The following is a 12328-nucleotide window of genomic DNA, read 5'->3' as shown; positions in this document are numbered from 1 at the left end:
TGAATTACTAACATGATAGATGAATACATATGTAGATGGTTGGATAGGTGGAAGATTGATAGGTACCTTGAAAGATAGATGATAGATAGACAGACAGATATATAGATAGATAGATAGATAGATAGATAGATAGATAGATAGATAGATAGATAGATAGATAGATAGATAGAAATGAAAGATTAGGCAGATATATGGAATTCAGATGATATATTAGAATAGATATATAGATAAGTGGATAGATAATATATTAGATATATGGTAAGATGGTAGATAGATGATATAGATAGATACATGATGGGTTATAGAATATAGAAAGATATATATACAGATAGATTGGTTGATACATGACATGATAGATAGAAACAAAGATGACAGATAGATTGATAGATTGATTTATTGATGGAATGTAGCAGCCCAGTTGAAAAAAACATGTGCACCTCTTTGTTTTCACAGCACTATTCACAATAGCCGACTGTGTCCATCAGTAGGTGAACGGATTAAGAAGATGTGGTACATATACACAATCAGTTATCATTCAGCCATAAGAATAAAACAAATCCTACCATTTAAAACAACATTGATGGAAGACGGGAGTATTATGCTCAATGAAATGAGACAGGGAAAGGACAAGTATCAAATGATATGACCCATCTGTGGACATGGATAACCAAAAAAAAAATGATGGAGCAAAATAGCTGCAGACACACAGAACCCAAGAATGAACTAACAGTAACCAAAGGGAAAGTGACTAGGGAGGATATATGAGAATGGAGGCATAACAGTGGGGGAAGAAAGAATGCATTATGATTGGCACTTGTAATGTTTTGGGAAGGTAGAACCAAGCAGAGAAGACAGTGATTCTGCAGTACCTTGCTCTGTTGATGGAAGTGGATGCAGTGGGGCATTGGGCGGATCATCCTGATCAGTGAAGTCTAGTAAATGTAGTGTAACACATGAAATTATAGATTAGCAATAAATAAATAAATAAATAAATAATCCAGTAATACAAATACAGAAGCCTAGTTAAAACAGACAAATGCATCCCTATGTTTATCACAGCACTATTCTAAGTTGCCAAGCTAATTTGTCAGCAGTAGATTAAGGGCTCAAGAAGATGTGGTCATATACACAAGGAATATTATTCAGACATAAGAAGAAAAGAAATCCTATCATTTGCAACAAAATGTATGGAGTTAGAGGGTATTATGCTCATTGAGATAAGTGAGGTAGAGAAAAACAACTATCAAATGATTTGATTCATCAGTGGAGAAGGAGAACCAAGAAAAGACTGAGGGAACAAAACACCAGTAGGTTCACAGATCCCAAGATTGGGGTAACAGTTACCAAAGGGCAAGAGACTGGGGTGGATAGGTGTGAATGCAAGAAGAAGGGCAGAGGTAAGGTTAGCACACTTTACGATTAGCATTATTGTGGGTGCAGGGCATGGGGAGGGCTGTACAAAACAGAGAAGCCAAGTAGTGATTCTACATTTTCTGACTATCCTCAAAGAGAGTGACTGCAATGGAGTGTATGGAAGGATCTTGGTGATGGGTTAGTTTAGTAAAGATAATATTTCTCATGAAATTGTGATAAATAAATAGGCAAATAAATGTTTCATAGATGATAGATGAATTACTAACATGATAGATGATTACATATGTAGATGGATGGATAGGTGGAAGATTGATAGGTACCTTGAAAGATAGATGATAGATAGACAGACAGACAGACAGACAGACCGATAGATAGATAGATAGATAGATAGATAGATAGATAGATAGATAGATAGACAGATAGATAGAGAGATAGATAGAAATGAAAGATTAAGCAGATATATGGAAGTCAGATGATAGATTAGAATAGATATATAGATAAGTGGATAGATAATATATTAGATATATGGTAAGATGGTAGATAGATGATATAGATAGATACATGATGGGTTATAGAATATAGAAAGATACATATACAGATAGATTGGTTGATACATGACATGATAGATAGAAACAAAGATGACAGATAGATTGATAGACTGATTTATTGATGAAATGTAGCAGCCCAGTTGAAAAAAGACGTGCACCTCTTTGTTATCACAGCACTATTCACAGTAGCCGACTGTGTCCATCAGTAGGTGAACGGATGAAGAAGATGTGTTACATATTCACAATTAATTATCATTCAGCCATAAGAATAAAACAAATCCTACCATTTTCAAAAACATGGATGGAAGGAGGGGGTATCATTCTCAATGAAATGAGACAAGAAAAGGACAAGTATCAAATGATATGACCCATCTGTGGACATGGAGAACCAAGAAAAAAAATGATGGAGCAAAATAGCTGCAGACACACAGAACCCAAGAATGAACTAACAGTAACCAAAGTTAAAGCGACTAGGGAGGATATATGAGAATGGAGGGATAACAGTGGGGGAAGAAAGAATGCATTATGTTTGGCACTTGTAATGTTTTGGGAAGGTAGAACCAAGCAGAGAAGACAGTGATTCTACAGTATCTTGCTCTGTTGATGGAAGTGGGTGCAGTGGGGCATTGGGCGGATAATCGTGATCAGTGAAGTCTAGTAAATGTAGTGTAACACATGTAATTATAGATTAGCAATAAATAAATAAATAAATAAATAAATAAATAATCCAGTAATACAAATACAGAAGCCTATTTAAAACAGACAAATGCATCCCTATGTTTACCACAGCACTATTCAAAGTTGCCAAGCTAATTTGTCATAAGTAGATTAATAGCTCAAGACATGTGGTCATATACACAAGGAATATTATTCAGACATAAGAGGAAAAAAAATCCTATCATTTGCAACAACATGAATGGAGCTAGAGGGTATTATGCTCAGTGAAATAAGTGAGGTAGAGAAAAACAACTATCAAATGATTTGACCCATCTGTGGAGATGGAGAACCAAGAAAAAACTGAGGGAACAAAACACCAGTAGGTTCACAGATCCCAAGATTGGGGTAACAGTTACCAAAGGGCAAGAGACTGGGGTGGATATGTGTGAATGCAAGAAGAAGGGCAGAGGTAAGGATAGCACACTTTACGATTAGCATTATTGTGGGTGCTGGGCATGGGGAGGGCTGTACAAAACAGAGAATCCAAGTAGTGATTCTACATTGTCTGACTATCCTCAAAGAGAGTGACAGCAATGGAGTGTATGGAAGGATCTTGGTGATGGGTTAGTTTAGTAAAGATAATGTTTCTCATGAAATTGTGATAAATAAATAGGCAAATAAATGTTTCATAGATGATAGATGAATTACTAACATGATAGATGAATACATATGTAGATGGATGGATAGGTGGAAGATTGATAGGTACCTTGAAAGATAGATGATAGATAGACAGACAGACAGACAGACAGACCGATAGATAGATAGATAGATAGATAGATAGATAGATAGATAGATAGATAGATAGATAGATAGATAGATAGATAGAAATGAAAGATTAGGCAGATATATGGTAGTCAGTTGATATATTAGAATAGATATATAGATAAGTGGATATATAATATATTAGATATATGGTAAGATGGTAGATAGATTATATAGATAGATACATGATGGGTTATAGAATATAGAAAGATACATATACAGATAGATTGGTTGATACATGACATGATAGATAGAAACAAAGATGACAGATAGATTGATAGATTGATTTATTGATGCAATGTAGCAGCCCAGTTGAAAAAAGACATGTGCACCTTTTGTTATCTCAGCACTATTCACAATAGCCGACTGTGTCCATCAGTAGGTGAACGGATTAAGAAGATGTGGTACATATACACAATCAATTATCATTCAGCCATAAGAATAAAACAAATCCTACCATTTCCAACAACATGGATGGAAGGATTGGGTGTTATGCTCAATGAAATGAGACAGGAAAAGGACAAGTATCAAATGATATGACCCATCTGTGGACATGGAGAATCAAGAAAAAAAATGATGGAGCAAAATAGCTGCAGACACACAGAACCCAAGAATGAACTAACAGTAACCAAAGGGAAAGCGACTAGGGAGGATATATGAGAATGGAGGTATAACAGTGGGGGAAGAAAGAATGCATTATGATTGGCACTTGTAATGTTTTGGGAAGGTAGAACCAAGCAGAGAAGACAGTGATTCTACAGTATCTTGCTCTGTTGATGGAAGTGGGTGCAGTGGGGCATTGGGCGGATAATCGTGATCAGTGAAGTCTAGTAAATGTAGTGTAACACATGTAATTATAGATTAGCAATAAATAAATAAATAAATAAATAAATGAATAAATAATCCAGTAATACAAATACAGAAGCCTATTTAAAGCAGACAAATGCATCCCTATGTTTATCACAGCACTATTCAAAGTTGCCAAGCTAATTTGTCATAAGTAGATTAATGGCTCAAGACATGTGGTCATATACACAAGGAATATTATTCAGACATAAGAGGAAAAAAAATCCTATCATTTGCAACAACATGAATGGAGCTAGAGGGTATTATGCTCAGTGAAATAAGTGAGGTAGAGAAAAACAACTATCAAATGATTTGAACCATCTGTGGAGATGGAGAACCAAGAAAAAACTGAGGGAACAAAACACCAGTAGGTTCACAGATCCCAAGATTGGGGTAACAGTTACCAAAGGGCAAGAGACTGGGGTGGATATGTGTGAATGCAAGAAGAAGGGCAGAGGTAAGGATAGCACACTTTACGATTAGCATTATTGTGGGTGCTGGGCATGGGGAAGGCTGTACAAAACAGAGAATCCAAGTAGTGATTCTACATTGTCTGACTATCCTCAAAGAGAGTGACTGCAATGGAGTGTATGGAAGGATCTTGGTGATGGGTTTGTTTAGTAAAGATAATGTTTCTCATGAAATTGTGATAAATAAATAGGCAAATAAATGTTTCATAGATGATAGATGTATTACTAACATGATAGATGAATACATATGTAGATGGATGGATAGGTGGAAGATTGATAGGTACCTTGAAAGATAGATGACAGATAGACAGACAGACAGACAGACAGACAGACAGATAGATAGATAGATAGATAGATAGATAGATAGATAGATAGATAGATAAATAGAAATGAAAGATTAGGAAGATATATGGTAGTCAGTTGATAGATTAGAATAGATATATAGATAAGTGGATAGATAATATATTAGATATATGGTAAGATGGTAGATAGATGATATAGATAGATACATGGTGGGTTATAGAATATAGAAAGATACATATACAGATAGATTGGTTGATACATGACATGATACATAGAAACAAAGATGACAGATAGATTGATAGATTGATTTATTGATGGAATGTAGCAGCCCAGTTGAAAAAAGACATGTGCACCTCTTTGTTATCACAGCACTATTCACAATAGCCGACTGTGTCCATTAGTAGGTGAACGGATTAAGAAGATGTGGTACATATACACAATCAATTATCATTCAGCCATAAGAATAAAACAAATCCTACCATTTCCAACAACATGGATGGAAGGATTGGGTGTTATGCTCAATGAAATGAGACAGGAAAAGGACAAGTATCAAATGATATGACCCATCTGTGGACATGGAGAACCAAGAAAAAAAATGATGGAGCAAAATAGCTGCAGACACACAGAACCCAAGAATGAAATAACAGTAAGGAAAGCGAAAGCGACTAGGGAGGATATATGAGAATGGAGGTATAACAGTGGGGGAAGAAAGAATGCATTATGATTGGCACTTGTAATGTTTTGGGAAGGTAGAACCAAGCAGAGAAGACAGTGATCCTGAAGTACCTTGCTCTGTTGATGGAAGTGGATGCAGTGGGGCATTGGGCGGATAATCGTGATCAGTGAAGTCTAGTAAAAGTAGAGTAACACATGTAATTATAGATTAGCAATAAATAAATAAATAAATAAATAATCCAGTAATACAAATACAGAAGCCTAGTTAAAACAGACAAATGCATCCCTATGTTTATCAGAGCACTATTCAAAGTTGCCAAGCTAATTTGTCAGCAGTAGATTAAGGGTCAAGAAGATGTGTCATACACACAAGGAATATTATTCAGACATAAGAAGAAAAGAAATCCTATCATTTGCAACAAAATGAATGGAGCTAGCGGGTATTATGCTCAGTGAAATAAGAGAGGTAGAGAAAAACAACTATGAAATGATTTGACTCATCTGTGGAGAAGGATAACCAAGAAAAAACTGAGGAAACAAAACACCAGTAGGCTCACAGATCCCCAGATTGTGGTAACAGTTACCAAAGGGCAAGAGACTGGGGTGGATAGGTGTGAATGCAAGAAGAAGGGCAGAGGTAAGGATAGCACACTTTACAATTAGCATTATTGTGGGTGCAGGGCATGGGGAGGGCTGTACAAAACAGAGAATCCAAGTAGTGATTCTACATTTTCTGACTATCCTCAAAGAGAGTGACTGCAATGGAGTGTATGGAAGGATCTTGGTGATGGGATAGTTTAGTAAAGATAATATTTCTCATGAGATTGTGATAAATAAATAGGCAAATAAATGTTTCATAGATGATAGATGAATTACTAACATGATAGATGAATACATATGTAGATGGATGGATAGGTGGAAGATTGATAGGTACCTTGAAAGATAGATGATAGATAGACGGACATATAGATAGATAGATAGATAGATAGATAGATAGATAGATAGATAGATAGATAGATAGATAGAAATGAAAGATTAGGCAGATATATGGAATTCAGATGATAGATTAGAAATGATATATAGATAAGTGGATAGATAATATATTAGATATATTGTAAGATGGTAGATAGATGATATAGATAGATACATGATGGGTTATAGAATATAGAAAGATACATATACAGATAGATTGGTTGATACATGACATGATAGATAGAAAAAAAGATGACAGATAGATTGATAGATTGATTTATTGATGGAATGTTGCAGCCCAGTTGAAAAAAGACGTGCACCTCTTTGTTATCACAGCACTATTCACAGTAGCCGACTGTGTCCATCAGTAGGTGAACGGATTAAGAAGATGTGTTACATATACACAATCAATTATCATTCAGCCATAAGAATAAAACAAATCCTACCATTTCCAAAAACATGGATGGAAGGAGGGGGTATCATGCTCAATGAAATGAGACAAGAAAAGGACATATATCAAATGATTTGACCCATCTGTGAACATGGAGAACCAAGAAAAAAAATGATGGAGCAATATAGCTGCAGACAAACAGAACCCAAGAATAAACTAACAGTAACCAAAGTTAAAGCAACTAGGGAGGATATATGAGAATGGAGGGATAACAGTGGGGGAAGAAAGAATGCATTATGTTTGGCACTTGTAATGTTTTGGGAAGGTAGAACCAAGCAGAGAAGACAGTGATTCTACAGTATCTTGCTCTGTTGATGGAAGTGGATGCAGTGGGGCATTGGGCGGATAATCGTGATCAGTGAAGTCTAGAAAATGTAGTGTAACACATGTAATTATAGATTAGAAATAAATAAATAAATAAATAAATAAATAATCCAGTAATACAAATACAGAAGCCTATTTAAAACAGACAAATGCATCCCTATGTTTATCACAGCACTATTCAAAGTTGCCAAGCTAATTTGTCATAAGTAGATTAATGGCTCAAGACATGTGGTCATATACACAAGGAATATTATTCAGAAATAAGAGGAAAAAAAATCCTATCATTTGCAACAACATGAATGGAGCTAGAGGGTATTATGCTCAGTGAAATAAGTGAGGTAGAGAAAAACAACTATCAAATGATTTGACTCATCTGTGGAGAAGGAGAACCAAGAAAAAACTGAGGAAACAAAACACCAGTATGTTCACAGATCCAAAGATTGGGGTAACAGTTACCAAAGGGCAAGAGACTGGGGTGGATAGGTGTGAATGCAAGAAGAAGGGCAGAGGTAAGGATAGCACACTTTACGATTAGCATTATTGTGGGTGCTGGGCATGGGGAGGGCTGCAGAAAACAGAGAATCCAAGTAGTGATTCTACATTATCTGACTATCCTCAAAGAGAGTGACTGCAATGGAGTGCATGGAAGGATCTTGGTGATGGGTTAGTTTAGTAAAGATAATATTTCTCATGAAATTGTGATAAATAAATAGGCAAATAAATGTTTCATAGATGATAGATGAATTACTAACATGATAGATGAATACATATGTAGATAGATGGATAGGTGGAAGATTGATAGGTACCTTGAAAGATTGATGACAGATAGACAGACAGATAGATAGATGATAGATAGATAGATAGATAGATAGATAGATAGATAGATAGATAGATAGATAGATAGATAGATAGATAGATAGATAGATAGAAATGAAAGACTAGGCAGATATATGGAAGTCAGATGATAGATTAGAATAGATATATAGATAAGTGGATAGATAATATATTAGATATATGGTAAGATGGTAGATAGATGATATAGATAGATACATGATGGTTTATAAAATATAGAAAGATATATATACAGATAGATTGGTTGATACATGACATGATAGATAGAAACAAAGATGACAGATAGATTGATAGATTGATTTATTGATGTAATGTAGCAGACCAGTTGAAAAAAGAAATGTGCACCTCTTTGTTATCAAAGCACTTTTCACAATAGCCGACTGTGTCCATCAGTAGGTGAACGGATTAAGAAGATGTGGTACATATACACAATCAATTATCATTCAGCCATAAGAATAAAACAAATCCTACCATTTAAAACAACATGGATGGAAGGAGGGAGTATTATGCTCAATGAAATGAGACACTAAAAGGACAAGTATCAAATGATTTGACCCATCTGTGGACATGGAGAACCAAGAAAAAAAATGATGGAGCAAAATAGCTGCAGACACACAGAACCCAAGAATGAACTAACAGTAACCAAAGAGAAAGTGACTAGGGAGGATATATGAGAATGGAGGCATAACAGTGGGGGAAGAAAGAATGCATTATGATTGGCACTTGTAATGTTTTGGGAAGGTAGACCCAAGCAGAGAAGACAGTGATTCTACAGTACCTTGCTCTGTTGATGGAAGTGGATGCAGTGGGGCATTGGGCGGATCATCGTGATCAGTGAAGTCTAGTAAATGTAGTGTAACAAATGTAATTATAGATTAGCAATAAATAAATAAATAAATAATCCAGTAATACAAATATAGAAGCCTAGTTAAAACAGACAAATGCATCACTATGTTTATCACAGCACTATTCAAAGTTGCCAAGCTAATTTGTCATCAGTAGATTAATGGCTCAAGAAGATGTGGTCATATACACAAGGAATATTATTCAGACATAAGAAGAAAAGAAATCCTATCATTTGCAACAACATGAATGAAGCTAGAGGGTATTATGCTCAGTGAAATAAGTGAGGTAGAGAAAAACAACTATCAAATGATTGGACCCATCTGTGGAGATGGAGAACCAAGAAAAAACTGAGGGAACAATACACCAGTAGGTTCACAGAACCCAAGATTGGGGTAACAGTTACCAAAGTGCAAGAGACTGGGGTGGATAGGTGTGAATGCAAGAAGAAGGGCAGAGGTAAGGTTAGCACACTTTACGATTAGCATTATTGTGGGTGCTGGGCATGGGGAGGGCTGCACAAAACAGAGAATCCAAGTAGTGATTCTACATTATCTGACTATCCTCAAAGAGAGTGACTGCAATGGAGTGTATGGAAGGATCTTGGTGATGGGTTAGTTTAGTAAAGATAATGTTTCTCATGAAATTGTGATAAATAAATAGGCAAATAAATGTTTCATAGATGATAGATGAATTACTAACATGATAGATGAATACATATGTAGATGGTTGGATAGGTGGAAGATTGATAGGTACCTTGAAAGATAGATGATAGATAGACAGACAGATAGATAGATAGATAGATAGATAGATAGATAGATAGATAGATAGATAGATAGATAGAAATGAAAGATTAGGCAGATATATGGAATTCAGATGATATATTAGAATAGATATATAGATAAGTGGATAGTTAATATATTAGATATATGGTAAGATGGTAGATAGATGATATAGATAGATACATGATGGGTTATAGAATATAGAAAGATATATATACAGATAGATTGGTTGATACATGACATGATAGATAGAAACAAAGATGACAGATAGATTGATAGATTGATTTATTGATGGAATGTAGCAGCCCAGTTGAAAAAAACATGTGCACCTCTTTGTTTTCACAGCACTATTCACAATAGCCGACTGTGTCCATCAGTAGGTGAACGGATTAAGAAGATGTGTTACATATACACAATCAATTATCATTCAGCCATAAGAATAAAACAAATCCTACCATTTAAAACAACATTGATGGAAGACGGGAGTATTATGCTCAATGAAATGAGACAGGGAAAGGACAAGTATCAAATGATATGACCCATCTGTGGACATGGAGAACCAAAAAAAAAATGATGGAGCAAAATAGCTGCAGACACACAGAACCCAAGAATGAACTAACAGTAACCAAAGGGAAAGTGACTAGGGAGGATATATGAGAATGGAGGCATAACAGTGGGGGAAGAAAGAATGCATTATGATTGGCACTTGTAATGTTTTGGGAAGGTAGAACCAAGCAGAGAAGACAGTGATTCTGCAGTACCTTGCTCTGTTGATGGAAGTGGATGCAGTGGGGCATTGGGCGGATCATCCTGATCAGTGAAGTCTAGTAAATGTAGTGTAACACATGAAATTATAGATTAGCAATAAATAAATAAATAAATAAATAATCCAGTAATACAAATACAGAAGCCTAGTTAAAACAGACAAATGCATCCCTATGTTTATCACAGCACTATTCTAAGTTGCCAAGCTAATTTGTCAGCAGTAGATTAAGGGCTCAAGAAGATGTGGTCATATACACAAGGAATATTATTCAGACATAAGAAGAAAAGAAATCCTATCATTTGCAACAAAATGTATGGAGTTAGAGGGTATTATGCTCATTGAGATAAGTGAGGTAGAGAAAAACAACTATCAAATGATTTGACTCATCAGTGGAGAAGGAGAACCAAGAAAAAACTGAGGGAACAAAACACCAGTAGGTTCACAGATCCCAAGATTGGGGTAACAGTTACCAAAGGGCAAGAGACTGGGGTGGATAGGTGTGAATGCAAGAAGAAGGGCATAGGTAAGGATAGCACACTTTACGATTAGCATTATTGTGGGTGCTGGGCATGGGGAGGGCTGCAGAAAACAGAGAATCCAAGTAGTGATTCTACATTATCTGACTATCCTCAAAGAGAGTGACTGCAATGGAGTGCATGGAAGGATCTTGGTGATGGGTTAGTTTAGTAAAGATAATATTTCTCATGAAATTGTGATAAATAAATAGGCAAATAAATGTTTCATAGATGATAGATGAATTACTAACATGATAGATGAATACATATGTAGATAGATGGATAGGTGGAAGATTGATATTTACCTTGAAAGATTGATGACAGATAGACAGACAGATAGATAGATGATAGATAGATAGATAGATAGATAGATAGATAGATAGATAGATAGATAGATAGATAGATAGATAGATAGATAGATAGAAATGAAAGACTATGCAGATATATGGAAGTCAGATGATAGATTAGAATAGATATATAGATAAGTGGATAGATAATATATTAGATATATGGTAAGATGGTAGATAGATGATATAGATAGATACATGATGGGTTATAAAATATAGAAAGATATATATACAGATAGATTGGTTGATACATGACATGATAGATAGAAACAAAGATGACAGATAGATTGATAGATTGATTTATTGATGTAATGTAGCAGACCAGTTGAAAAAAGAAATGTGCACCTCTTTGTTATCACAGCACTTTTCACAATAGCCGACTCTGTCCATCAGTAGGTGAACGGATTAAGAAGATGTGGTACATATACACAATCAATTATCATTCAGCCATAAGAATAAAACAAATCCTACCATTTAAAACAACATGGATGGAAGGAGGGAGTATTATGCTCAATGAAATGAGACACTAAAAGGACAAGTATCAAATGATTTGACCCATCTGTGGACATGGAGAACCAAGAAAAAAAATGATGGAGCAAAATAGCTGCAGACACACAGAACCCAAGAATGAACTAACAGTAACCAAAGAGAAAGTGACTAGGGAGGATATATGAGAATGGAGGCATAACAGTGGGGGAAGAAAGAATGCATTATGTTTGGCACTTGTAATGTTTTGGGAAGGTAGAACCAAGCAGAGAAGACAGTGATTCTACAGAATCTT

Source organism: Manis pentadactyla, chromosome Y (assembly GCF_030020395.1).
Source record: "Manis pentadactyla isolate mManPen7 chromosome Y, mManPen7.hap1, whole genome shotgun sequence".
Taxonomy (NCBI): Eukaryota; Metazoa; Chordata; class Mammalia; order Pholidota; family Manidae; genus Manis; species Manis pentadactyla.
Note: the sequence above shows the minus strand (reverse complement) of the source record.